Raw genomic sequence first — 24,556 nt, forward strand, 5'->3', positions numbered from 1 at the left:
TTAAGTGACTTGCCCAGGGTCACATAGCTAGTAAGTGTCAGAGGTCAGATTTTAACTCAGAAAGATGAGTCTTCCTGATCCCAGGCCTGACGCTGTATCCGCTGAACCACCTAACTGCTTATTTTTAGGCCTCAGTTTACTGTAAAATCAGTGGAGAGAGTAATAAGTAAGGCCCCTTCCAGCTCAAATCTGCTATTATTAAACTGCCACCCCACCCACACACACACAACATATCTCTGTAGTTCATTCTGCAAACATTTATTAAGCAACCACTATGTGTAAGGCCCTGGAAATACAGAGAGGAAAAAAAAAAGAGTCCCTGACCTCAGAGAGTTAATACTCACCTTGGAGGTGGGTGTGGAGGGATGATGAAGGGAGGATATATAGAGAAATAAGAACAAGATAATTTGATGAGGAAAAGAGCATTAGTAACTAGGGGGATAGAGAAATTTTTCCCTTAAGAGCTGGTCCCTGAATTGAGACTTGAGGAAAACTAATGAGTTTACAAGACAGAAGTGAGACAGCAGTTCATTTCAGACAATCAGAATAAACAGCTTATGCAAGGAAAGCTTCCAAAATCAGAAATTGGAAACCAAGTTTGGGGAGCCATGAGTAAGCCTATTTATCTCCCAAATATACCAAACTCCTTTATGTATGTTTTTATCATGCAGAGGAATTAGCTTTGGGTTCTGCACGCAGTGGGCTTTCACTATGTCTCTTGTTTGATTGGCTGCATTATTACTGGGAACAAATGGCATTTTTGTTGCACCATTGACTAGGGCTCTCTTGATATATGGAGAATTATGCCAGAACTGTGTCTGTGGACATGTGGCTCTCTAGGTCCTCAAGCATGGCCCTTTGACTGAATCCAAACTCCACAGAACAAATATCCTTAATAAAGGATTTATTCTGTAAGACTTGAACTCAGCCAAAAACCTCATCCAAGGACCTAGAAGGCCACATGTGACCTTGAGGCTGAAGGTTTCCCACCCCTGGTATAGGCATTGGTAGAGTGCAAGTGTGAATGCCTGCCTGCAATCAACAGAGAACTACTGTGTGATAAGCAACCTGGATCACTACTTGTATGACCTTCAAGTACCTCACCTCTCCCAGCCTCAGTTTCCTTAACTAAATGAGGCAACTGGATTAGATAACCTCTGAGGCCCCTTCTCACTCTATTTTATTTTATTTTGGCTAGGCAATGGGGTTAAGTGACTTGCCCAGGGTCACACAGCTAGTAAGTGTTATGTGTGTTATGTGTCTGAGGTCAGATTTGAACTCAGGTCCTCCTGAATCCAGAGCCCGTGCTCTAATCACTACGCCACCTAACTGCCCCTCCCTTCTCACTCTAAATCTAGAACTTTGCTCTTCTTATACCCAGTCCCTCTAAACTTGACCTACTTATCACCTGCCAAAGACCTTGCTACCAATACAGCCCCAGGCAGGTAGGTGAGAGGTAAAAAATCTGCATCTATCTTTCCAGGCTTAATGTCAGGTCAGTGCTGTTATTAGTTGGGCTCTGACCTTGTGCCTCAGTTGGAGCACCTGACCTTGGACCTTGCCCATTCTGATCAACCTACCCTCTCTGGGTCTCTGTTCCTTTGTGCTCAAGTCTTTGTCTTGACACCCTGTTTTCTCCCCCAGTTTCTTTGAAACTAAAGCCCTATCTTGCCAGCTCTTTCATCACCTCACTCTTCCTCCCCTCCACACCCCCCCCAGTTGTGTGCTGGTAAATGATTAGCAGGACACACCTTTAAATTTAATCTATATTATCCACATTTTCTCCATCACTGAAGTCCAGATAATCAACAAAATAATAAAATCCTGATATTTAGCATTTGCCAATTTCTGAGGTATAAATACTCACAATGAGTTTTTTTTTTGGTAAATAGTATTTTATTTTTTTCCAATTACATATAAAGATATTTTTCAACATTCATTTTTTATAAGATTTTGAGCTCCAAATTTTTCTCTCCCCACCAAGATGGCAAGCAGTCTGATATAGGTTATACATCACAATGAACATTTAACAGGGGTTTGAGATTGCCCCAGAACTTTCCTATCCTGCCTCCTCCAGATCCCAGCCTCTTTGGCTGGGTCCCACTCTAGCAGCCAGAATTCCAAGACTCTACTTGTCTGCCTACATACCTGCCCACTCTTGGCCTCCAGATTCCTCTGACGTTCCATCCATCTGTACAATCTTATTTCCTAATGCCTACATTTGGGACCTTCCTGATGTGTTCTATTTTAGTAGCTGTCTAATCCCTGGGTCCTAGTCATCTTTGATCTCACTGCCAGTCTAAGCCCCAGAGTTGTTATATAGATTTAGAATAATGTTCCCTTATCTAAGGGCCATAGGCTGGCAGAGACTTTGGGGGACCATGGGCTTTATTCTGTACTCACCCCCTTGAGCCATTCACCCTCCCGATGGCTGTGTAAGGCATACAACATGGGGTCGAAAGTAAGAAGGGGTAAAAAAAGTATAAAAGTGACAACTTTCTCATTTTAATTGGAAAACTGCTTAAGCAATGTAAGGCCCAGATGATGACATTGATTATACATCCAGACACAGTGTGGCCCCTTCACTATACACCAGAATGCATCCCTCTGGAAAATCCTTGTGGGGACTGTTGGTCTACCATTCCTAAGGTCAGGGTGAGTACTGGAGTCTTTGATCAGCCCTGGCTGCTGGAACCATGGGCTGACACAGTATTTTTGTGTTGTTTCTTGAAATCTCTGCAGGTCAAAAACCATGTTTTTCTCTCAGCAATTGTTTCTACCCTGGGGCAGGTCAAGATCACTGTGTCACTGTGTCTGATGCTGCCCATCGACACCCCTTCTGGAACAGACAGACACTAACCTGACTTGATTTTTCAGTTTTCAAAAACAAGTTTGAAAAATATCACATGGGACAGACTGAAAAGAATCCCAACCTGCCCACTCCCCTTTCCTTTTCTGAACCCCCCCCCAACGCAAACCAAGGAGCACTGACAAGAACTAGTCAATGCCAACTCACTGTTGAAACCCTGATGAGCAGCCACAAAGGGAAAGAGGAGAGAGCCGTCCTTATGGATGACTCATTGCAAGTCACAGTCTTTGAAGAGTTGGGTTGCTTTTTCTTTTTTTTGTCCCGGAGGAGAAGAAAGCTGAAAGAAAAACCAGGACATTGACTGGGGTTCAGAAAAGAAGTGGGAAAAGGATAGACAAAGAGGATGTGATGAGTTTCTGCCCTGTTAGCATGCTTCCATCTATCCAGGCCAAAAGCTACCCTGTCATGAAGCTTCCAAGGATTCCCAAGATATGGCATTTCATTTCCCAGGTGGGTAAACTAACATAACCAAGGTGTTCAGAGACTCGGTAGCTGGGCTGGACTGTGAATAAATCCGTATTCTACATTTACTGCACCACCACCCCCTCCACAATTTCCAAGAATAAAAACATGTTAGGAAATGTGATCTCATAATAAACAATGGGAGATCTTTCCAAAGTAGTATATTACCAGCCCCCTATGCTCTTAGGTCTTTTTCTAGCACCTAAAAAACAGTTAAGCTGGGGAAGTATGTAGGGATTGGGGCAAATCCAGTGACTTTCAGGTGGTCAAAGTAATATGAAAATACTGGTTGCCATCCTGATTACAGCCACATAATGGGAATTCCTAAAACACCACTCAGTGACTACACTGAAGACAGTTTGTTGAGAAGGCATGGAAATGAGGTTGACCTTCTAGTCTACTCTTTTGACAAATACCCAGATGAGGAGACAACAGATTGCAAAAAGGAGGGGGCGAGGGGTTTGTTTTGAGGTTTTATTCTGCTTGTGGTTTGGTGCCTTTGACAGACACATGGAAAAGTGACCCTGTCATCTAGAATAACCAAGCCCAGCCCGACTTGGTGAGTACGTGTGCTAGAGAAATCACATATGTTTCCAGGGGGAAGCAAGGAAGGAAGATTGAGGGTGAGAGGCAGCTTGCATTTATACTCTTGAGCAAAAATATCTCTTCTACAGCGAAACACAACTTTGGCCAACTCTCAGTGGTCCTTGCTGATAAGGGGGAAGCAAGGTTAGGGATAATCGAAAACCTCTTTGTATTTGGCTTCGCAGTACATTTTACAGAGGCAGAGTGATGAAGAGGAAGAGATGCTGGCTTTGCTGTGCTCCAGATCTTAGCTCTGCTACTTTTTATTTGTGTGACCCTGGGCAAGTCACTAAACCTATAAGGCCCCTTCCAGATCTAAGTCTGTGATCTTACAATATGGTCTTTCCTCCAAAAGATCACCCTTCCAAATTATGTTTTACTTTGATGAAAATTAAAATTGGTTGGCATTCCTTGAGCGCACTCTGATGCCCTTGGGAGATGAGAGGTGAGAGAGAGGAGGATAGTTAGTATTAGGGGCATCCTTTAGCTAACATTTATATAAGGCTTCAAAACTTCCAAGGCATTTTATATACATTATCTCACTGGATGTTCACAACTAACTACTATAGCTATTATGATCTCCATTTGGTAGATAATAGCAGCTCACGTATAGTCCTTCGAAGGTCTGTGAAGTGCTTTACATATAGTATCTCACTTGATCCTCACAATAACCCTGTGAAGCAGATACTATTATTATCCTCATTTTACAGATTGGAAAACTCAGGCTAGGTAAATGATTTATATGGATAGAAAGTGACTGAGGAAAGAGTCAAATTCAGGTCTTCCAGACTCAAAATCCAGCGCTCTAGCCACTACCCTACATTGTCTACTACCCTTACAAGCCACTTAGATGCCTCCAAGTGGCAGAAGCAAGATTCACACATAGGTCCGCCTAACTCAAAGTCTAGCGCCACAGTGTAATAAACCAATTACAATCTCTCTGGTAGTCCACAGACAAATAATGCAACATAAAAAGACATGAAACTGTTTTTAAAATGCAACAAATTCTGCCACTGTGTATTATAGACTTTATCTGAACAGCACTCTACAATTTACAAATTATGGTCACATATTAACAACAGCTCTGAGAAATACATAATAAAATTATTATTATTATTCCTGCTTTATAGGAAACTGATCTTTGAAAAGACTAAGTAATTTCTCTACAAGGTTCTATTGTAACTAAGTGGAAAAACTCATCACAAATCCAGGTCTTCAAACTCCAAGTCCATTTCTTTCCACTACCCTACACTGTCTAAAAGGCACTATTAAAATGGTTAATACAGATAAGTCTGTACAAAGATATAGGGAAAGAGAAAATGGAAGGAATGGAGTATTTTTTCACTCAGCACCCCCAAAGGAAACCCAGGAGCCAGGACAGATGGACTGAAGTTTCTCCCTCTTTTCCTTACTTGGTAGGTGGACACCTCCCATAATTCAACCCCATTATTCATTCATTGTCTTTAACTCAGCACAGGGCAGGCAGAAAGCATCAGTCTAAAGATGGCTTTATTGAATTCACTAAGAACAAGATTTGTGCCATATTGAGTTTAGTATTTTGCTTATTCAAATCCATCTGTATTTAACTCAAATAATAAAAACCAAGGGGATGTAAAAAGGAGCCTCGAAACTTTGAGAGGAGAGGGTGCTGTGGGATGTGAATGAATTAAAACTATTCAAATTTTCCATTACTTCGAGATTGCATTGCCTGCCTTGTCTTTCAGCTCTGAAATGAGTGATAAATGGCCTTATTGTGACAGACTCTAATAGACTCAGTACCTATTGAAATAGTCTCACTCTCATACTCTTCTATGATTTGGTTAATTCTTATAACTGCAAGACAAAAAACATCACCTGCATCTTTGGAGTTTCAGAGCCAATGAGCCATCACCTAGGAATGCAGTGGAAAGAGTGGATTCTGTGTCATGAGACCTGGGTTCAAACCCTTGGCTCTGTCACATACTAGCTATCATACCTTGGACTTTTCCCTTTACCTTTCTGAGCCTCAGTGTCCCCATCTGTAAAATGACATTGTTGGACTGAATGATCTCCAAAGTCCCTTTCAGCTCTAAATCCTATTATCCTATATATTCCTCAAGTTTTGCCTAACCAAAATAACCAATATCCAATGACCAAAGGAATTAGGAGATCTTCTCATGGGGCAAAGCAGATATGTCTCTTGGTGGGGAAGAAAATCAATACGAAGTCAATGTTTATAATGAACAAATCCTAACATGAAGGGATAAAGTTATGGTACAATAGAAAAAGCCTCGGCTCTGGATTCAGAAGACCCAGGTTCAAATCCTTCTTCTAATGCTTACTACCTCAGGTAAGTCACATAATGACCCTGGGAATTCCAATCCCCTATCTGTAAAATGAGGAGGTTGGACTAGATTATCTGTCAGGTATCTTCTAAGTCTTCCAGGGGTTCATAATCAGGGATCTGCAAGCTTACTTTTGCTTTTTAATGTTTAGATAATTGTATTTCAACATAATTGGTTTTCTTTGCAATTGAATGCATTTAAAACATTTTCCTGAGAAGGGACCCATAAGCTTCACCAGATCGAGCAACAGGTCTAGTTATAGAAAAGGTTAAGAGCCCTGGTCTACCCTTGGGTATATTTGGTACTTGCCCTGAGGCTTCCTTGTATCTTTTTTTTTTTTGGTGCCCATTTTTTCTTGAGAGAGAATTGTTTCCTTTGAACAATGAAGCTCATTCCCTGTGTTCTTGCAAGCCTCCAAACCTTCTTCCCTCCAATCTTTCCACTGGCCAGGGAGCTAAGCAGTAGACATAGACCGCATTCGGCCGTAAGAAACAAGATTTAAGGTCTAGGGACAGAAATACACTATTTCTTCTGCAGCCACACAGCCCTTCACAAACTTCATCAAACAACAGATACTATCATCATTCACATTTTTTATAAAAGGCAAAACAAAAAAACCTCAAGGGTCAGAAAGGTTAAGAATTTGCCAAAGGTCACACAGCAAATCCATAACAGCCCTGGGAATAGCATCCTGACAGGTTTTACCCCCTGTGTAGAAATGTATTTATAGGCTTCATGATGAGAATCTAATGTTCTTTACCCAGAGAAAAATAGGTATGGCCTATATCTAACTCTATGTAAAGAGGAAAAAAAGTATATCTGAACAACTATTTTAAAGTAAAACAAAACACCAGGCAGATGAATCTCTGAGTTATGTTAATATTCTTTTTATAGCTTTGGGGAGTCAATTGAGAAATTGTAAAAATTAGAGCTGGAATGGCCCTCTGAGGTCCCAAGGGCTTCTGCAGTCCTGGTCTATGCAATGCACATTCTAATGTTTTGTCCACTCAAGTTCTAAATATCTCAACCAATAGCTCTCCTCTTGGGAGGTTTTCCAACAGGCCAATAGATCTTGCTGTCAGGGAATTTTTCCTGATATTCAATCTCACTTATCCTTTCCTTAGCATCATCCCATTTGTCTCTGGGAATAATTTAGACAGGAGTGTGCTGACATGGAAAACCAGAGTGCCTGCCTTGCCTTCGAATTCATGTTCCAGACCCTCCACATATGGAGAAATAAAGGTCAAGGGGTCTCGAGACAAAGGAAAACAATCAGGCAAACACAAATCTCTCTCTGGAACACCCTGTTTCCAGGTGCCAAGTCTGAGGGCAAGAAAGACGAGCCTGGGTGGACGTGCTTTGCTGTGCAAGTTTGTGGCTTGGGCCCAGAATGGCCATCAGAGAGCATCCCTGCTGGTGACTACAATGCACTGGCAGGAGGTTGAAGGATTGGCTCATGCTGGGAGTTTGGAGACAGAAGGTGGCAGTATAGTATAAGTCTAACAGAGCAAGGAACATGGGCACCTGAAAAACCTATCCTGTCCATCTGGATAAAGCGCTGCACTTACCAATTGTTTATCATTCTTGAGGTCTAAACGCTCATGTTTAACTCTATAAGAAGGCTTGCTTTATACCAAAAGTGGGCTGCAAATGGAGGCAAAGCCAGTTAAAAACCCAAACAGTAAATAGTGATGTCAATGCCAGGTTCCATGGAACACTCTGTGGCCGGAATTTAATAGGAGAAACAATTCAAGTTCCAGACTGGAATGTTGGTCCACACAGCACATATACAGCTATTGAATTTTTTTTTTTTTGGTCCTGCAAAGGTTTTTGTTTTTTTCTTTTCTTTTTAAGAAATTAGAGTCAATGATTTTGTTGTTTTGGCATTACTGTTCTTTCTAGTCAAGTCCCATCCCCTCCCTCTCATCCCTTTCCATGCTTTTCCTTTTCTTTTCTTGCCTTTTTCTTAGGGTTCTATTGGTTCATTCTAGAGTAAGGGCCTTGGAGGGCAAATATTTCTGACTCTCTGCTTGCCCCTTCTGCTGAGAGCCAATTAAATATGCTACCCCCGGGTAGAATGTGCTGTTTGCTTTGCTTTTCTTTCTCATTTCCCCCTTTTTTCTTTTCTGTTTTTCTTTTTCTTTCCTTTACTTTTTCCTTCTTTCCTCCTTTTTCTTTCCTCTTTTCCTTTCCCTTTTTCTTTTCTTTCCTTTTTTTCTTTTCTTTCTTTTTCTTTTTTCCTTTCCTTTTTTTCTTTTTCCTTTCTTTTCTTTAATTTTCTTTTTTTCTTTCCTTTCCTTTTTTTCTTTTCATTTTATTTCTCTTCTCTTCTTATTATTACTTTCTAATTTCAGGCATGGCAATGGCTTTCATGATCAGAACATTTTTCTCCTTAAAGCCAGGGAAATGATGCCTTGAATATGGATTTCCTTTTCTAATAGTCTTCACACAAGTGGGCTTCTGCAGTGGCTGTAGGCCCTCAGTTTTTCTGAGAAAAAAAGTCACCACGGAAACTTTATTCACACTTTCTCTGACGGGAAAACTGCTGGGCCACTATTGACATGTTGTTTGAGAATTTAGTAAACTCAAAACAACAAAACACACACACAGGAAGTGGAGTGGGAGAGTGGGGTTGAGCATTAGAAGCAAATAGCCATTTCATTGTTCTAATTCTGTGTCATCGACTGGAATGAATAAGACCTGCATCTCATTTTTATTGGGGGCGCTTGCATGGGTGCTCGTTGCAGCCAAAGGAAGAATTTTCTAAATACACATGACTTCCAGGACTGTTGGTCGTTAAGTTGTTTTTGTTGTTGTTTCTTCTTGTTGTTCTTTAAAGAGTGATCTTGAAGCAGATTAGTTTGAAAAGGGGAGAAAAACAGTGTCCAAATAGGTTATAATCAAGGGAAAGGACAAGAAAGGCAAATGCAACCCAGAAGACTAAATTCTGGATTATCTCTTTCATACAGAAGGGCACTTCAAAAAAAAAGAAGAGCTGCATTTGAGGAAAGCTAACTGCACAGAGCCAAGGTGTCAAAAGGAGCAGATCAAAATCCAAAGTCTAAGCTATTAAAAATCCTTTCCCCCTGACACAGTGCCCTTTACTGATCTTTTTTCTTGCTCTCTTACTCAGGTGCCTTTAGGAATGTTTATTTTAAGCATTTTCTTCTAGTCTGAAATGATCATCCTCTCCGTTCACAAGCTCCCCTTAAAGACTCTTATTCTACCACCCACTAGAAAAAAAAATCCCCAAATCAATTTTAAGAGTCTTTTTGCAGATGTTTGTATTAATGTATTTCAGAGCAGACAATTCATTTTTAAAGAATGAGTTGATGCAACTGTGTCTTTGCAACATGATAACTTTTTCAAAAAAATAATGCAATAAAGTTGTTAACATTTAAAATAATTTAAAAGAAAAACTCAACAGCTGCAATATTTGTTCCCACGTGGGCTGCACTTTAATAGCTTTCCTTATTTAAAACTTAAGTCCTCACAGTAACAAAAATGTCCGTGCTTTGTGCTTATAGAATCTTAAAGAACACTATTATTTAACTTAAAATTGGACTATGTTATCATTTGACAACCAATATTTAAAGATAGTTTCTATTTCTTTAGTAATTATGTTTTAAAAATACAGTAAGCTATATATACATATATATTCACTTTCAAACCCAGAAACTAGAGACTGCTATCTATTAAATTTTTTTAATCAGTTTCCTTTTCAGCAACAAATATTTGTAGGTCATTGCAAATTCAATCTTCTTTAGCAAGAGTAGTCTATAAAGCTTTGCCTAATAAAGCAAAGTTTCAGGTTAAAACTTATTCTGAGTCTCTAGTAGCAAAAGAGGGATATACCAATTATACAGTCAATTCAAGTGAAAAACCACTCCGAAGCATCCAGATACATATCCAGATATACAGACATACACAGAGTTTGTATTTTGAATTATCAGGATAATTGTATGTATCTGATCACTTCACTCTGAAAATACAGTCATAGCCTCTAAGGAAACATTTAGTTTGAAATGTCTCTCCTTCTTTGCCCGGGACAACAGATTATGAACCCATGGGACTAAGGCACTTCAATAAGCTGATTTGGCTGGCTGCATTTTACAGCTTCTAAAATTAACACTGAAATTGAACACAAAAGACCTACACTACTGGTGTTGTACTATATACAGAGCACACAGTCATCTATGTTACTCTTTGACTCTGTTCATTATCAAAATTAGCTCCCGGTTTGTCCCACTCCTATTTCTACACTCACACCATTAATTAACCAGCCTATCATTAGATGCTGGCAATGACCAACTTTTCCAGGATCCTTCTTTAAATATAGGATTTTACAGTAGTCTACCATAACTGGGGGTGAAGGGGAGATTAGCAGGTAGGACATAGGGCTGCTTCTAACTATAATCCCTTTCCAAAGCATGGATTATACACAAAACCAATACCATTTTATGCTCTGATTCTAGTAAAACTAAATTTTTTTTCCAGGTTTCATGGAGAAATTTTCTCCCAAATAGCAATGTGAATGATAAACCGGGCTTCTAACCAGATGTGCCGTGATTTGCCTTTCCTCTTCACTGAGAGTGGACTGATGTTTTACTCATCATGTCTTTCACATCTGTCTCACTCATTTTCAACCTGTTTTCATTTGCAGAGTAAGAAAAAAATGAGGTTTTCTTTTTTGAGTCATTGCAATTTAGCAGAGTTTTAGTAAACTGGTCTGTAGAACTGCAGAAGGATGTTAAGAAAATTGAAGGAGAAAGCTGTGGGAAGAAAAGAGGAAAGAAAGTAAGAGGGGGTAAAAACAAAGAAAGAAAAGCAAAAATAAACCAAATCTAAGAGCATTTGAAAAGAAATGTTTTACCAAAGAGACTTTTCCTTCTATGAGCAACACCCAAACTTAAATCCCATTGCATCTCACTCTTGGCTCTGATGCTAATTGGGGGTATGCTATCTTCACTAAACACATTCCAAGAAGGCCTTTGCAGGAAACAATTTCAACATAAAAAGAAATCATTGGAGATTCTTAAAATTTGGATCTTTTGTACCCTGACTTACCATTTCAACGTTCTTATTTAAAGTTTCCTTCACAGTCCTTAACATATACAATTTTCCAACCCAAAGAATGGGTTTTAGAGTCTCCAAGAGCCAATAAATTTCTCTCTCAAAGATTTTATTAATAATAATAAAAACATCAGTCTCCATAAGCATCACCCTGTAAGGGAGAGCTATTTCTTGAAATGGTGCAGTCAAAGTTTTACATGTAGACATTAAAATCAAGCAGGTTAATTCTTGTTCAGCAACAGACCAACTTCTTCACTTACCTACTCTATGCCGCCTGTATCCAAAACACTAATGCAAACCAATTTAGAAAAGTTCACGTCTTACACCTGCAGCAGGAAACAGCTAGTCAACGTTATGAACCATTTCCATGCTTGGAGCATGTCATTCATTTATTTCAAGGATGTGGAGGTGACTGCACTACATTTTTTTTATTGCATTAGGGTATGTTTTTTGTGAGCCTGAAAAGGCCAAGCTGAAGAAACATGGAGATGTTTTAAATGAATATCTATTTCCCAGCCCACCCTAAATGTTGACCAAACAGTCCCAATTTGTAGAATGTCAGTCAGGATCACCATGTCAGCTGAACGACAAGCAGAAGCAATATGACTGAGAAGGGATTTGTGGGGTGGGTGCCATGTTTCAACTCTGAGAGGATGCTGACAGTGTCATTTTGCTGCTTAATTCTTTGTTCCCCCAAGTGGTCTTATTTTTAAATGAGTGTCACATCTTACTTTAGGCCTTTCGGTCAAACAAAGCTTTGAACTGAGAAAATCAAAACTCTTAAGGACTAAAAAATAGTGAGGATTTCTTTTTTTGTGACTGAAGTACAGTGTGTTGAACACTGAAATAGCTCAGTAATTAGAGAACGATAACTGCATTAGTTCATATATCTTCTCATGCCACTCTGACTTCTTAATATTAATTATTTCTTAGGACAACTGATTAGCTATGGGGGATGGAAAAAGGTAAAGTGTCACGAATGACTTCTAGGTTATGAAATTGGATTACAGGAAAGGTAGTGGTACCCTCGGTGTAAAATAGAAAAGTTAGGAAGTAGGCTGAATTTATGAGGAAAGATAATTAGTTTCATTTCAGACATGTTGAGTTTGAGATATCTATGAGACATCCAAGTGGAGCTGTCCAACAGGCAATTGTTGATGCAAACATCAACAAACATCTCAGAGCTCAGGAGAGAGATGAGGACTGCACATGGAGATTTAGGAGTTATCTGCAGAGACATTAATAGAATCAAAGGGAGTTAATGAAGTAGCCAAGAAGATGTGTAGAAAGCAAAAGGCCCAGGAAAGCTCTGGAGTTCACTCACATATGGAGGGTGAAACATGAATGAAGATACAGCAAAAAAGACTGAGAAGGCAAATTCAAACTATGAGTAGCAGGAACCATAGAGAGTAATGTCAGAAAAAGCCAAGAAAAGAAGGATGTTTGCAACCTTGCCTCCGTCAACCTTTTCATTGTTATGTTGGGGTGTATGGGATGTTCAGGGAGGACTGCCATCTCTAATGTGAGAGCTTGCCAAGCTCTTTTCAGGGCTGCTCATCCACCTTTGGTGTCCGCCTCTCACCCAACTCTCACCTGTGGCTCCAAGAAGCTGCAGCATGCTCAGTGGCCACACCCCAATAAAACCTCAGTGGATGAGCAAAACCAGATTGGCGGTAACCCACAGGCTTCAAACCTGTTGATGACCTAGGAGGGTATCTATCCCAAGCATGTGAAGACTTCACCCAGCGAAATGGGCAGATGAGAACAATTTGTTCCAATGACCATGAAGTTGACTGAAGTAGGTGCTATGGGGTTCTTAGAGCTTGGTCAGACATTGAAGATGTCAAAGTCATCCACTGCATCCCAGGTCATCACTAATCATCCTGACTTTTGTCCTGCCACTGGATTTTGATGGCTCTGGAAGAGAGAGTAAAGCTGACACCTTTGCACAACTCTGCCTCACTTAAATCCAATTCCTGTGGGAGTTAAGACATCACCTCAATGATGTCATTGGTTCTCTTTGAAAATGAAAGACAAACATTCTTATATTAGATTATTTCTTTTTACACATTCTATGGTCCAACAAATTGACATTCTTGTTGTTCTCCACATACAACACTTCATCTTTTGTCTCTGTGTCTCGGCAGTGACTTGACCTCCCAGTTCCTGGAACGTACTCTCTCCTTACTGCCACCTCTTATCATGTCTGACTTCAAGACCCAAGACAGTGTCTCTGCAATCACAAATGTCATTTTCTTCAGTATCCTGGAATGGAGTTTGTTTTGGCCTATTGACTTGAATTTGTCAGTGATAACTACATGCTCTCTTATTCTCTCCTCATTTATCTTAAGTATCAACTTTCTTGTTCTGTCCTTTCCAAGCCAAAGATCACCCTTGTTAGCAGGAAATCAGAAACAAAAGTGCAGGAACTCTGCCTTGTCTTTGATTGGTTATCATCACCTCATCCACCTTGAACGGTAGTCATTGCTCTTCTTTTTAACTTTTTTTCCCTATTAGAGCTTTTTTTAAAATCTTTTTTGTTGTCTTTAGATTTCTTTATCATCCTTAGCTTATTCTGAACTTTAGTATACTGAACTCTTACAGGATCAGACAATTGCCATTGACTACTGCCATACATTTGAATTCTTCCTCAATTACCTATCATCACTCACATATTATATACATTTTTATAAAATTTTATGAATATCTTTTGGTTTTGTGTCACCTCCATTACTGAAAATATTCTTTCCCTTCCCTTACCCAGTGAACTATCTCCTATAACAAAGAATTTTAAAAAGGAAGAAAAGCAAAATAAATAAGTATATCAAACAAGACTAACAGTACATGCAATGTTCCATACTCAGAAAGCTGAAGATCTGCAAAGGAAGAAAAATGCATCTTTTCATCTCTTTTCCTGGGTCAAGCTTCTTGGACATATAATTACCATTGTTATAGTCACTGTGCATTTTATGTTTACTTTACACTGTATTAATTCATATAAATCTTCCTAAGCTTTTCTGACCTTTTACTATTTATCTTTTCTCAAGGCATGGTAATATTCTGTTATTCATCCACTATTTAGCCATGCACATACCACTTTGTATCTACTTTGTTTCTTATCCTTTGCCCCTGCAAAAATTGCTGCTATGTATTTTGGTGTATTGGGGCAACTAGGTGATGCAGTAGATAGAGTGCCCAGCCTGGAGTAGGAACACCTGACTTAAAATCTGGCCTCAGACATTTATCTAGCTGTGTGACCCTGGGCATGTCACTTTATTCTCTTTTCCTCAGTTCCTCATCTGTAAAATGAGCCACAGAAGGAAATGGCACACCACTCTAGTTTTTTTGCCAAGAAAATCCCAAATGGGGTCACAAAGAATTGCACACAACTAAAATGACTGAACAACAACAATTTTGGTGTATGCAAAGTGTTCCAGAAGTCTTAGTGCAATTTCATGCTTTCATAGCTTTGAAACATCTTATATGGGGGCTGTCTTTCTGCATCTTACCTCCTTGGGGGTATCTGCCTACAAGAAAGATCTCTGGCCAAGAGTTTGGACATTTTAGTTACTTTCTGAGCATACATAATTCCACGTAGATTTCCAGAATGATCAAACCAGTTCATAACTCTACCCAACAATATGCTAGTGTGCCTGTCTTTCCACAGCCTCTCCACCATTGACTATTTTCATTATTTGTCATCTTTGCCAATTTGATGAGTATGAGGTGAAACCTCAGAGTTCTTTCCATTTGCATTCCTCTTTCTTTCAATGTAGAGATAAAGTGAGTGCAAGACCTTTGGTTTTATCAGTATAGGGAATGCCCTGAGGAAGCTTCCTCTACTGATGCAGGTGGGCACCTCTTCTGCAAGTTATAGTCTTAGAGAGTTGTCTAGAACACCAAGACATTTAGTGACTTGCCAAGGGTCACTCAGAGACTTGAATCCATGTCTTCTTGGCTCTGTGGCTGGCTACAGTACACTATTATTATATACGTAGCTTCTAAAAATTGGATCTAACTGGTGAGTTGTTTCTGTATCTAAATAGGTCTCTTTAGATAGCTCCCCCTTTCCCTCCTCATTGGAGTTATTTCTTTTTGAATCTTGAGCATTTCATCTCAAGAGCTTTGCATGCCTTCTGGCATCTCTGTGCCAGATTCTGTAGATAGAAAGACAATAATTAAATAATCTCTGTCTTCAAAGACCTTATATTCTGCTGGAGAGACATGGTACAAACACAGATAAATAAACACAAAGTATAAAGAGATTCCAGAGGCAGGGGTGGGGATAGCACTAACCACAGGGGGATCAAGAAAGACCTTATGTAAGAGGTTGTGTTCAAAACTAGAGATTCCAAGAGGTGAAGGCAAGGGAGATGAGGAGAAAATTCTAGGCATGGGGGATAGACTCTGAAAAGGCATGAAAATAGAAGACAGAATATCTTGTGGAGTGAACTGTAAGTAGGTCAGTTTGACTGGAATGTAATGAATGACATCAGTCTAGACAGATAGGTTCAAGACAGAGAGTGAAAGGCCTTGATTTAAGTTTACATGTTTGATTAGACAAACAATTTTTCAGAATTGAAATATAAATGGGACAAAACTGTTAATTATCCTTTTTTAACTAGAAATTTGGGAACATTTGGACTTTAACTATGATCTAGAATATGGGTTCTTTAACATTTTGCATCATGAACTTGGTGGCAGTCTGATGAAGCCTATGGATAACTTCTCAGAATAAATTGTTTAAATATATAGGATTACAAAGGAAATAATGTATTTAAATACAGTTATGAAAGTATATTTTTAAAAGTTTATAGGTCCCAGGAAAGAACCCCTGATGTAGGGACCTAAGTCTTTAAATCCCTCTACTGCTCTCAAATTATACTTTAATCATCGAGGTCAATATGATGAAGAATGTCCTAAAGAATTAAAATTGTTATTGATTTTTACTAAAATGGGCTGCTTCACCATGTAGTGAGTTCTCACCAAGTGGAGGTCTTCAAACAGAAGCTAGATGACCATTGTCAGAGCTACCCAACATGTAATTCATGCTTCTTATAGAGGTTGGCCTACATGACCCCAGGAGTCCCTTGAAGAGTCAATGATTCTACTGACATTTTTATTGAATGCCTACCGTGAGCAAAATATTTCACTTACTTTTTTTTTCATTTCAACCTACAACATAATATTAAATGAGTACTGAGACTGATTCTTTCATTACCCAACCTCTTCCCTGCTCCTTAATCCTCCAGATGACTTCATTAACTTATTCAGACTCCTAGCTCACTCTTTTGTAATTCACTCCTTGATTAACAGTATTGATAGTACCCAGTTACACGTTAAGCTTGCCACTCTTAGATGCTTCCCCAAGTTATATGAGAAACCAAGCTGCTGCAGAATCACAAAGGTTCTTTAAAAAATGATCATGACAATGAAACTTTTTAATTGTAAAACAATGTACCAGAAAGGAAGAATCAAATAAGAACTGGTAAATATTCAATAAAGAATATTACTAGAGTTCTCAAAAAAAGAATACCCACAGCTATCTTTATACCAACTTAAATCAGGCAGAAACTCTAACAATGTGACTAAAATGAAATAATGGATACATTATTTCTAGTGGGACTTGCATTGCCATTTGGTCTAATTATTCTTGATATTTCACCCATCATATTAGAAGCTTCTTCAGAGGAAAGAAATAACAGTTTATCTCCTTGAGAACAAAGAACAAAGTGTCTCTTTGCTCCCGAGCAGCTCAGCTATCATTGTGAAGAGAAAGGATCTGTCCATTATCAAGAAATCCCACTAGAAATCTTGAATATCTTACCAAATAATATCTCAACATACTAAAAATACTCAAAAGTGAAGGAAACAGGAGCTACGGAGCCTCATTGTGAAGGCATGCTACACAGGCTGGGGTTGGAGGATGTTATTGAAGGAAATACTAAGTGTCATTTTTGAGGAAACCTTGACTACCATCCCCTGAGTCAAATGCCCTATGGTGGTCTTTTGTTTTTCTGCAGTAAAAGATGTACAAGGAGAGCATTCGTCCATAGATTAATAGCTCTTGAGGCTGTATGGTATGGTGGAAAGGGCACAGAATTCATTGTCAGAATATCTGGTCCCATCATTTACTAGCTAAGTGACCTTTGCCAAATGACAATTTCTTAGAGCCTCAGTTTCTTCATCTATAATGTGGATAAATGTTATCAAATGAGATAACATTTGTTAGTCAGCGAATAAACATTTATTGAATACTTATTGCCAGGCTCTGTGCTAAGCACTTGGGAGACAAAGAAAGACAAAACACAGTGCCTGCCCTCAAGGAGTACACAATCTAATGAGACAATATGCACCTATGCACAAACAAACTATGTACAGGTTAAATAAGTAAATAATCAAGAGAGGGAAGGCGCTAGAATTAAGAGGGATTAGGAAAGACTTCCTGTAGAAGGCAAGATTGTAGGTGAAACTTGAAGGAAGCCAGGCAAGCCAAGAGGCTGAGGTGGGAAAGAGTATTCCAGGTTTAGAATGTCAGTGTAAAGTGCTTTGCAAACCTGAGAGGCTATATAAAAATTAGCCACTATTATTAAGATTATTATCATTATAGATGTACTACCTACCTCACAGGGTTATGTGAGGATCAAACAAGATAATAGATACTAAATACTTTGCAACTATAGACTGCTACATATAAACATAAACTATATGATACAAGGCACCCTTGCAAGGATCATAGGATTTAAAGCTGGGAAAGACCTAAGGGATTGGCTAGTCTTATCCCTTTATTTTCCAGATGAGAGGATTGAGGCTGTAAGAGGTGAACTGACACATAGGTGTTTGGGGATAGAGACAAACAAACTAGTATTTTTCCCAGTCTTCACAAGTCCAAATGCTAGCATCATTTTCCAAGATGGACATATATGCAAGAATAAGTATTATTTCCACTGATAGTCCCAGTGACCTTTAGTGAGATTGGATTTCATGGGAAATTGACCCTAAGCCTGTAGAATGAACAGAGAAAGAGAAAATGGAAGTCTTTTTCAACTTTCACTGTCATACCATTTCCAGAAATGTGAAAAAGGTCTTTGCTATTGAGATCACATTTAAAACCACAAGCCCCCATGTTAACAAGAGAACATCCAAGATATTGGTTCTGCTGTGAGTGAGGCTGGGAAACATTAATCTGATTGATCAACTTGATGTTTGATGGAATTTCCTAGATTATTTTGCTGTCACAGAGGTACTACCAGGACAGGCTCTGAGAAAAATCACCAAGTAAGTTTCTCTTTGGTGCCTACTCACCTTCCTGTCTTGACTGCATTCACCTCTGGACCCCAAATTTGGCTGACAAACTAATCTGTGCTAAGATGTCAATGGGGTGTCCCGTTCAAGGTAACGTATATACAATTTAATACAGGTCACTGGAGACACTATACTTACTTTAGCTCATGGTAGTTAGTGGGAAGGGGAGGGGAAGCATGGGAACATGTTTTGGGAGGAAGGGTCTCCTGTCGAACGTGATTTCTAAGAATCAGCCACTCCCCAGGACAGGTAAGCCTCTACTTGGGTTAGGGGAGATATACAGCAATCTATGTACTGTTCAAAGTCAGTTTTGGGTATAGCAAATGTTTCCAATTCACCAATTTGATGAGAAAATGTTTCATGAGTCTAACCTATTGGCAATCTCAACACAAACTGGTTAGATGTAGGGAATTTGAGAACAAAATATATCTAGAAGTCCTGCTCTCACTTATTTAGTCAGCAATTTTCTTTCATTCTACTCTTAGAGATTTTTGGACCATGAAATCACGTTGTGACTCCACTGAATTATTGAGCAACTTGTCTGTCTCTGGGATTATTTGAGGACTTATAAATTTGATACTCTCTACAAACTAAAACCACAAAAACGACAGCAATAATATTGGTTAACCTTTATATAGTGCCATAGAACCATAGATTTAGAACCAGAAGGAACCTTAGAGAGTCTTTTAATCCAACATCTTCCTTGACTAAAGAGGAAACTAAATAGGCCCAGAAAAGTTAAATGATTTGTACACAGTCATACACAGAGAGAGTATACAGCAGACACAGTACTGGAACCTAGTCTTCTGTCTCCTTTTCCACAGCATCATAGTGTTCTATAGTCACAAAATTCTTTGCAGATATTATCTCATTTGATTCTCGTAAAAATTTTGTGATGTAGACAAGGCAGGGTTCACTATCCCATTTGACATATGAAGAAATTAACAATAATAATCATTAATAGAGTATTTTTTTGTTTTACAAACCACTTTACATATGTTACCTCATCTAATCCTCACAGAACCCTATGAGGCAGGTGCTATTTTTATACCTACTTAATATATGAGGAAATTGAGGCACAGATAGGTTAAGTGCTCTGGGTCACACAGCTAGTAAGTGGCTAAAACGGGATTCAAACTCAGGTCTTCCTGACTGCAGGTCAAGGGCTCTATCCACTGGGCAGTCATCCAGCTGCCACACACATAGCTCGTACAGCACCAAACCTAGGCCTCTAGCCTTTCTGACTCCAAGTTCAAGCCTTCTTCCATGACACCATACTATCTCCGAGTTCATATTTCTCTGAATTGAAACCATCTCACTGACCACAAGTATTAATTATCTGTCATTATGAACCAAAAGTTTGAAGATGATTTTCTCTCATAACAGCAGCTCACATTGGTCTGCTCAATTCATTTTATAAACTTCACTAACTTCAGTTAAATGAAAGGACACTGCTTGTGGTTTGTCTTTCATTCTAGAGGAGGACCATGACATCAGGGAGATGATGACATGACTTGCAATTGACTTTGATTTGAGTCAGGGAGGGCTGTGCAAGGTCACCAGCCACTGCAAAGGGGTAAGGAAAGTTAAGAGAACCTGCTCGGACCTGAGCTATGAAAAAAGTCCTGAGTCATTCTCCAAATACGATGGTTTGGAAAAAAACAAAAAGAAATAAAGGCCTTACTGAGCACATTTTCCCTTAATTTTCAAACCTGTGTGTATTTCAAGGGAAATTTAATCCATATGTTTCTGATTCTTTTATACTTAACCTATCAAAATATTGTTGCGGAAGAATTATTTGATGTTCAATAAGCATTATGAGCCTGTTTTCTAAGCCCTTTATGCTTGTTTTCTCCAAACTTGGCATCCCCATTTTATGGCTGCCAAGAGGGAAAAGCTCCCAAACCTCAAAGGGTTCTTGTTTCCTTCCAGCATCAGATATCCTTAACTCTGAGTGGATTTGAAAGTTCAAAATGACCTCTCTGGTTCCTAATGGAAAGAGAGCCCACAGGGGTTCCAGTGCAGAAGTTGAATGGCGTAATCTTTATCAGTCACTCTGCCTGCCAATGAAAATACTCTAGGTATCATTACCTATGACTTTCCATCGGTAAGGCAAATGGAAGATTCTGCTTTCCCAAATGTTTTTCAAAACCTGCTTCCATGATGCCTTCTCTAAATCTCTCCTATCTGGAAGCCATCACCTCTTCATCTGATTTCCTAGCCTTCATGTGCTTTTGCATTCTGTATTTTCTACTCTGTATTCTAGTCATATACCAGATTAACATCCCTTTGCAGGCAGGAGCTGTGTCTTACTTATCTTTGTATCTCTCCTCATTCTTAGGACATAATAATTAAATATGTGTTCAATAAAGGAGTAAATGAATGACATTTAATCATAAATAACGAAAAAGTGCCTGTTGTGAACAAGGCCCTCAGGGCTGTACTAAGGAGGCTACAAAGATGAAAGAGACACAATCCCTAATCTTACAAAGTTTGTGATGTGGCATGGTCAGTGAAATATATACATAATCATTATAAAAGAGATGAAATGTAAAGTGTAAAAAAAATGGTCTAAAGGACTATGAAAGTTCAGAGCAGATAAAAAGAGCTTCTAGCTGGGGAAGCTGGAGAGAGTAATGGAGTAGGTATAATAGAGTAATAACAGTATAATAGAGTAATAACAGTGTAATAGAATAAAATAGGACCCTATCACCATTACTGCTGGCGATGGATGGTGAATGAGTACCTTTGACAATTCATGAAACTTTGAAGATCTCAGTTTCCAAATTCTGGCACTGAAGGGCACCCATAATCCAGCTTGGATTGGCCTTTCCATGCTTATTTCCCATTGTTCCCTTAAGAAACTCTTGCAATGAATACTCACCAGTCCCTAAACATACCTTGCACTACTTAGTTCTATGCCGTTGCTCAATATCTTTCCCGCTTCCTAGCATGCTCTTTCCCATTCGGTGGGAACAGTGAATAGTATAGTTCTGCTGCAAGGCATAGTATGAGGAGGAAAGTTATAGAAAATAATGATGATGATAATGATGCTAACATTTACATAGTACTTAATGTGTGCCGGGCAGTGTGTTATATTGTTGTTCTGTCATTTCAGTCTTATCTGACTCTTCATGACCCATTTGGGGTTTTCTTGGTAGAGATACTATAGTGCTTTACCATTTCCTTCTCCAGCTCATTTTCCAGATGAGGAACTGAGGCAAACAAGGGGAAGTGACATGCCCAGTCACACAGCTAGGTAGTGTCTGAGGCCAGATTTGAACTCAGGAAGATGAATTTTCCTGACTCCAGAACTGTCATTCTATCTACTACAACACGTAGCTATGATAAGGGTTTTACAAATATCTCATTTGATTGTCACAACAATCCTGGGAAGTAGGTGCTATTATTATCCCCATTTTACAGATGAGGAAATTGAGGCAAAGAGAGGTGAACTGACTTGCTCAGCATCACACAGCTAGGAAGTGTCTTAGGTAGAATTTGAATTTAGGGTTTTTTTTACATTTAATAGTATTTTATTTTTTCCAATTACATGTAAAGTTAATTTTCAACATTCATTTTTATAAGATTTTGAGTTCCAAATTTTTCTCCCTACCTTCCTTCCCTCTCCCTCCCCCAAATAGCAAGCAATCTGCTGTATGTTATACATGTAGAATCATGTTAAACATATTTCCACATCATGAACTCAGGTCTTAAGGAAGGCTTGAACTAGACTTTAGAGCAGGAATTCTTAAGCTTTTGTGTACTATGGACCCCTTTGGCAATCTGGGGGAGTCTATGGACCCATTCTCAGAATAAGATTTTTTAAAAGCATAAAATAAAATGCATAGGATTACAAAGGAAACCAAAGGTTGGTGATAAAATGAAGATGAAATTTCTTCAATCCAAGTTCACAGACTACCGCCTCCTCCTGAAATCTAGCCACAGACTCATGGAACCCAGGTAAAGACACTTTGTTTTAAAGAGGGCTGAGAATGCTGTTGGACTTAAGTCTGATTCTGTGACACAATGAGGAAACTTTGAACATTTGTTGTTTTCTTTTTTAAAGTCATGGAGTGACTCAGTCAAAATTATGTGTTAGCCTAGTTAATCTTGCAGCCTGTGTGGGACAGACTACCATTAAAGGAAAGAGTAGCTGGAGGCAAGAAAGCAGGTTAGCAGATTATCACAGTATTCTAGCCATGGGGCAATTGTAATATATCACACTTATTCAGGACTTTACAGTTTATAAAACATGTTCTTGACAATAACTCCATGAAGTATACAGTGTGAGCATTATTATACCTATTTTACAGGTGAGACACCTGAGTCTGAAAGGCAGAGGATCTTGCTAGTAAGTGGCAAAACCCAGACTCCTGCTGGGGTTCTCTGATTTTGAATCCATCGTTCTCTCCAAAACAGTGCCACAAAGAGATCTGAGACACATTACAGAGAAATCTGATTAGACAGCTCTGAATGGAAGTAGAGATAAGGATCAGAGATGATTCTAAGGTTTTAAATCTTGAGAAGTAGTAACAAAATGGTGGTTACATTGATAGAAATAGGGGGACCAGTTGGGAGAACTGATTTGGGAGAACAATATGTGGTCATACTTTGGGGTGTTCAGCTTTGCACGTGTTTGAGTTTTAGTAACCACTACTGTCCAGGATATCAGACCTACATTATAACTGATAAAGATCCTAATAACATCACTCTAAGTTACTTTATGTGGGAGGTAGTTATGGTATGGTGCTGGGTGTTTGCCCACTCTTTCTTCAGCTACCTGGATTTTTCTTGGGCTTCTCCCAAACCAAATAACAGTTCCAGTAGTTCTTTACCTGGGGTCTGTGAACACATTAAAAAAAGCCCACATCATTTTGATAACTGTATTTCAATATATAGTAATCATTTTCTTTTGAAATCCTGTGAATTTTATTTTATTCATCTAAAAACACTATTCTGAAGAGTCCTTGGGTGTTAACAAACTGACTACGAAGAGGACCATGACACAAAAATAAGTTCCAGGTCTCCTGGTTTTGGCTAATGTTGCTCAGTTTTTCAACCCCAGGGAAGTCCTGGGTCACCATGCATGGCTCAGGAATCCAGAGGAGTTTTCAAATAATAATACAAATAAAAATAAAATACATTTCTGGAGGCAGCCTAAACTAGCAGAGCTGTAGCCAGTGTCCTCTGTTGCCTTTTCCCCTAAAAATCCTCCCTCCCAGGAGGAGTTGTTGTTGCAAAATCAAAATTGCCTCTTCTAATTTGGTGGTTTGATTTCTCCTGCTTGAAATCTGTTGGACACCAAGATTCACACCGACTATTTTTCCAACATTCGTTTGAAATTGATTGCAATGTTTCTCATTTTCTCCCACTTTGTCCTTCACGATTCTAAGGTTTCTGTTCTACTTTGCCTGGTGTGGATTTGGATGTCCTCGGTGGAAACAGTTGTTCTCCATCGGTGGTTTTCAAGTATGAGGGATTACTTTCCAACTTTCTTCTGCCTCTCCCAAACTCTAGCCTAGCCACCCAGCTACTGACCGCAATCACAGACAGTGTTTGTCAAACAAAGTATGTCTCATGGGGCAGGGACATATCAATGAGATAATTGAGCCCCAAACATTCATTAATCGTAAAGTAAATATCGGGATAGAAGATAGGAATCCTTTTGGCTCAAAAGGCAAAAAAAATGTATTAAGTTTACTTTGCAAAATACTTGGGGCTGCCAATTTAAAACATCAATACTTTTTTATTCAATGTTCAGAAGCCAAGCATCCCCTTCTCCTCTGAGCTGAATTTCTGTTCATGTCACCCCAAATTCATGAAAAACAAAGCTTGAAATCCTCCAAAAAGTCATGGAAACAGACCAAACAGAGCATTTAGGGTATTTTTTCTTTACTTTCTGTCTGAGGACTCTACCCCAAATTAGCTGTGGAAT

Source organism: Vombatus ursinus, unplaced genomic scaffold (genome assembly GCF_900497805.2).
Source record: "Vombatus ursinus unplaced genomic scaffold, bare-nosed wombat genome assembly UNPS02009205.1, whole genome shotgun sequence".
NCBI lineage: Eukaryota > Metazoa > Chordata > Mammalia > Diprotodontia > Vombatidae > Vombatus > Vombatus ursinus.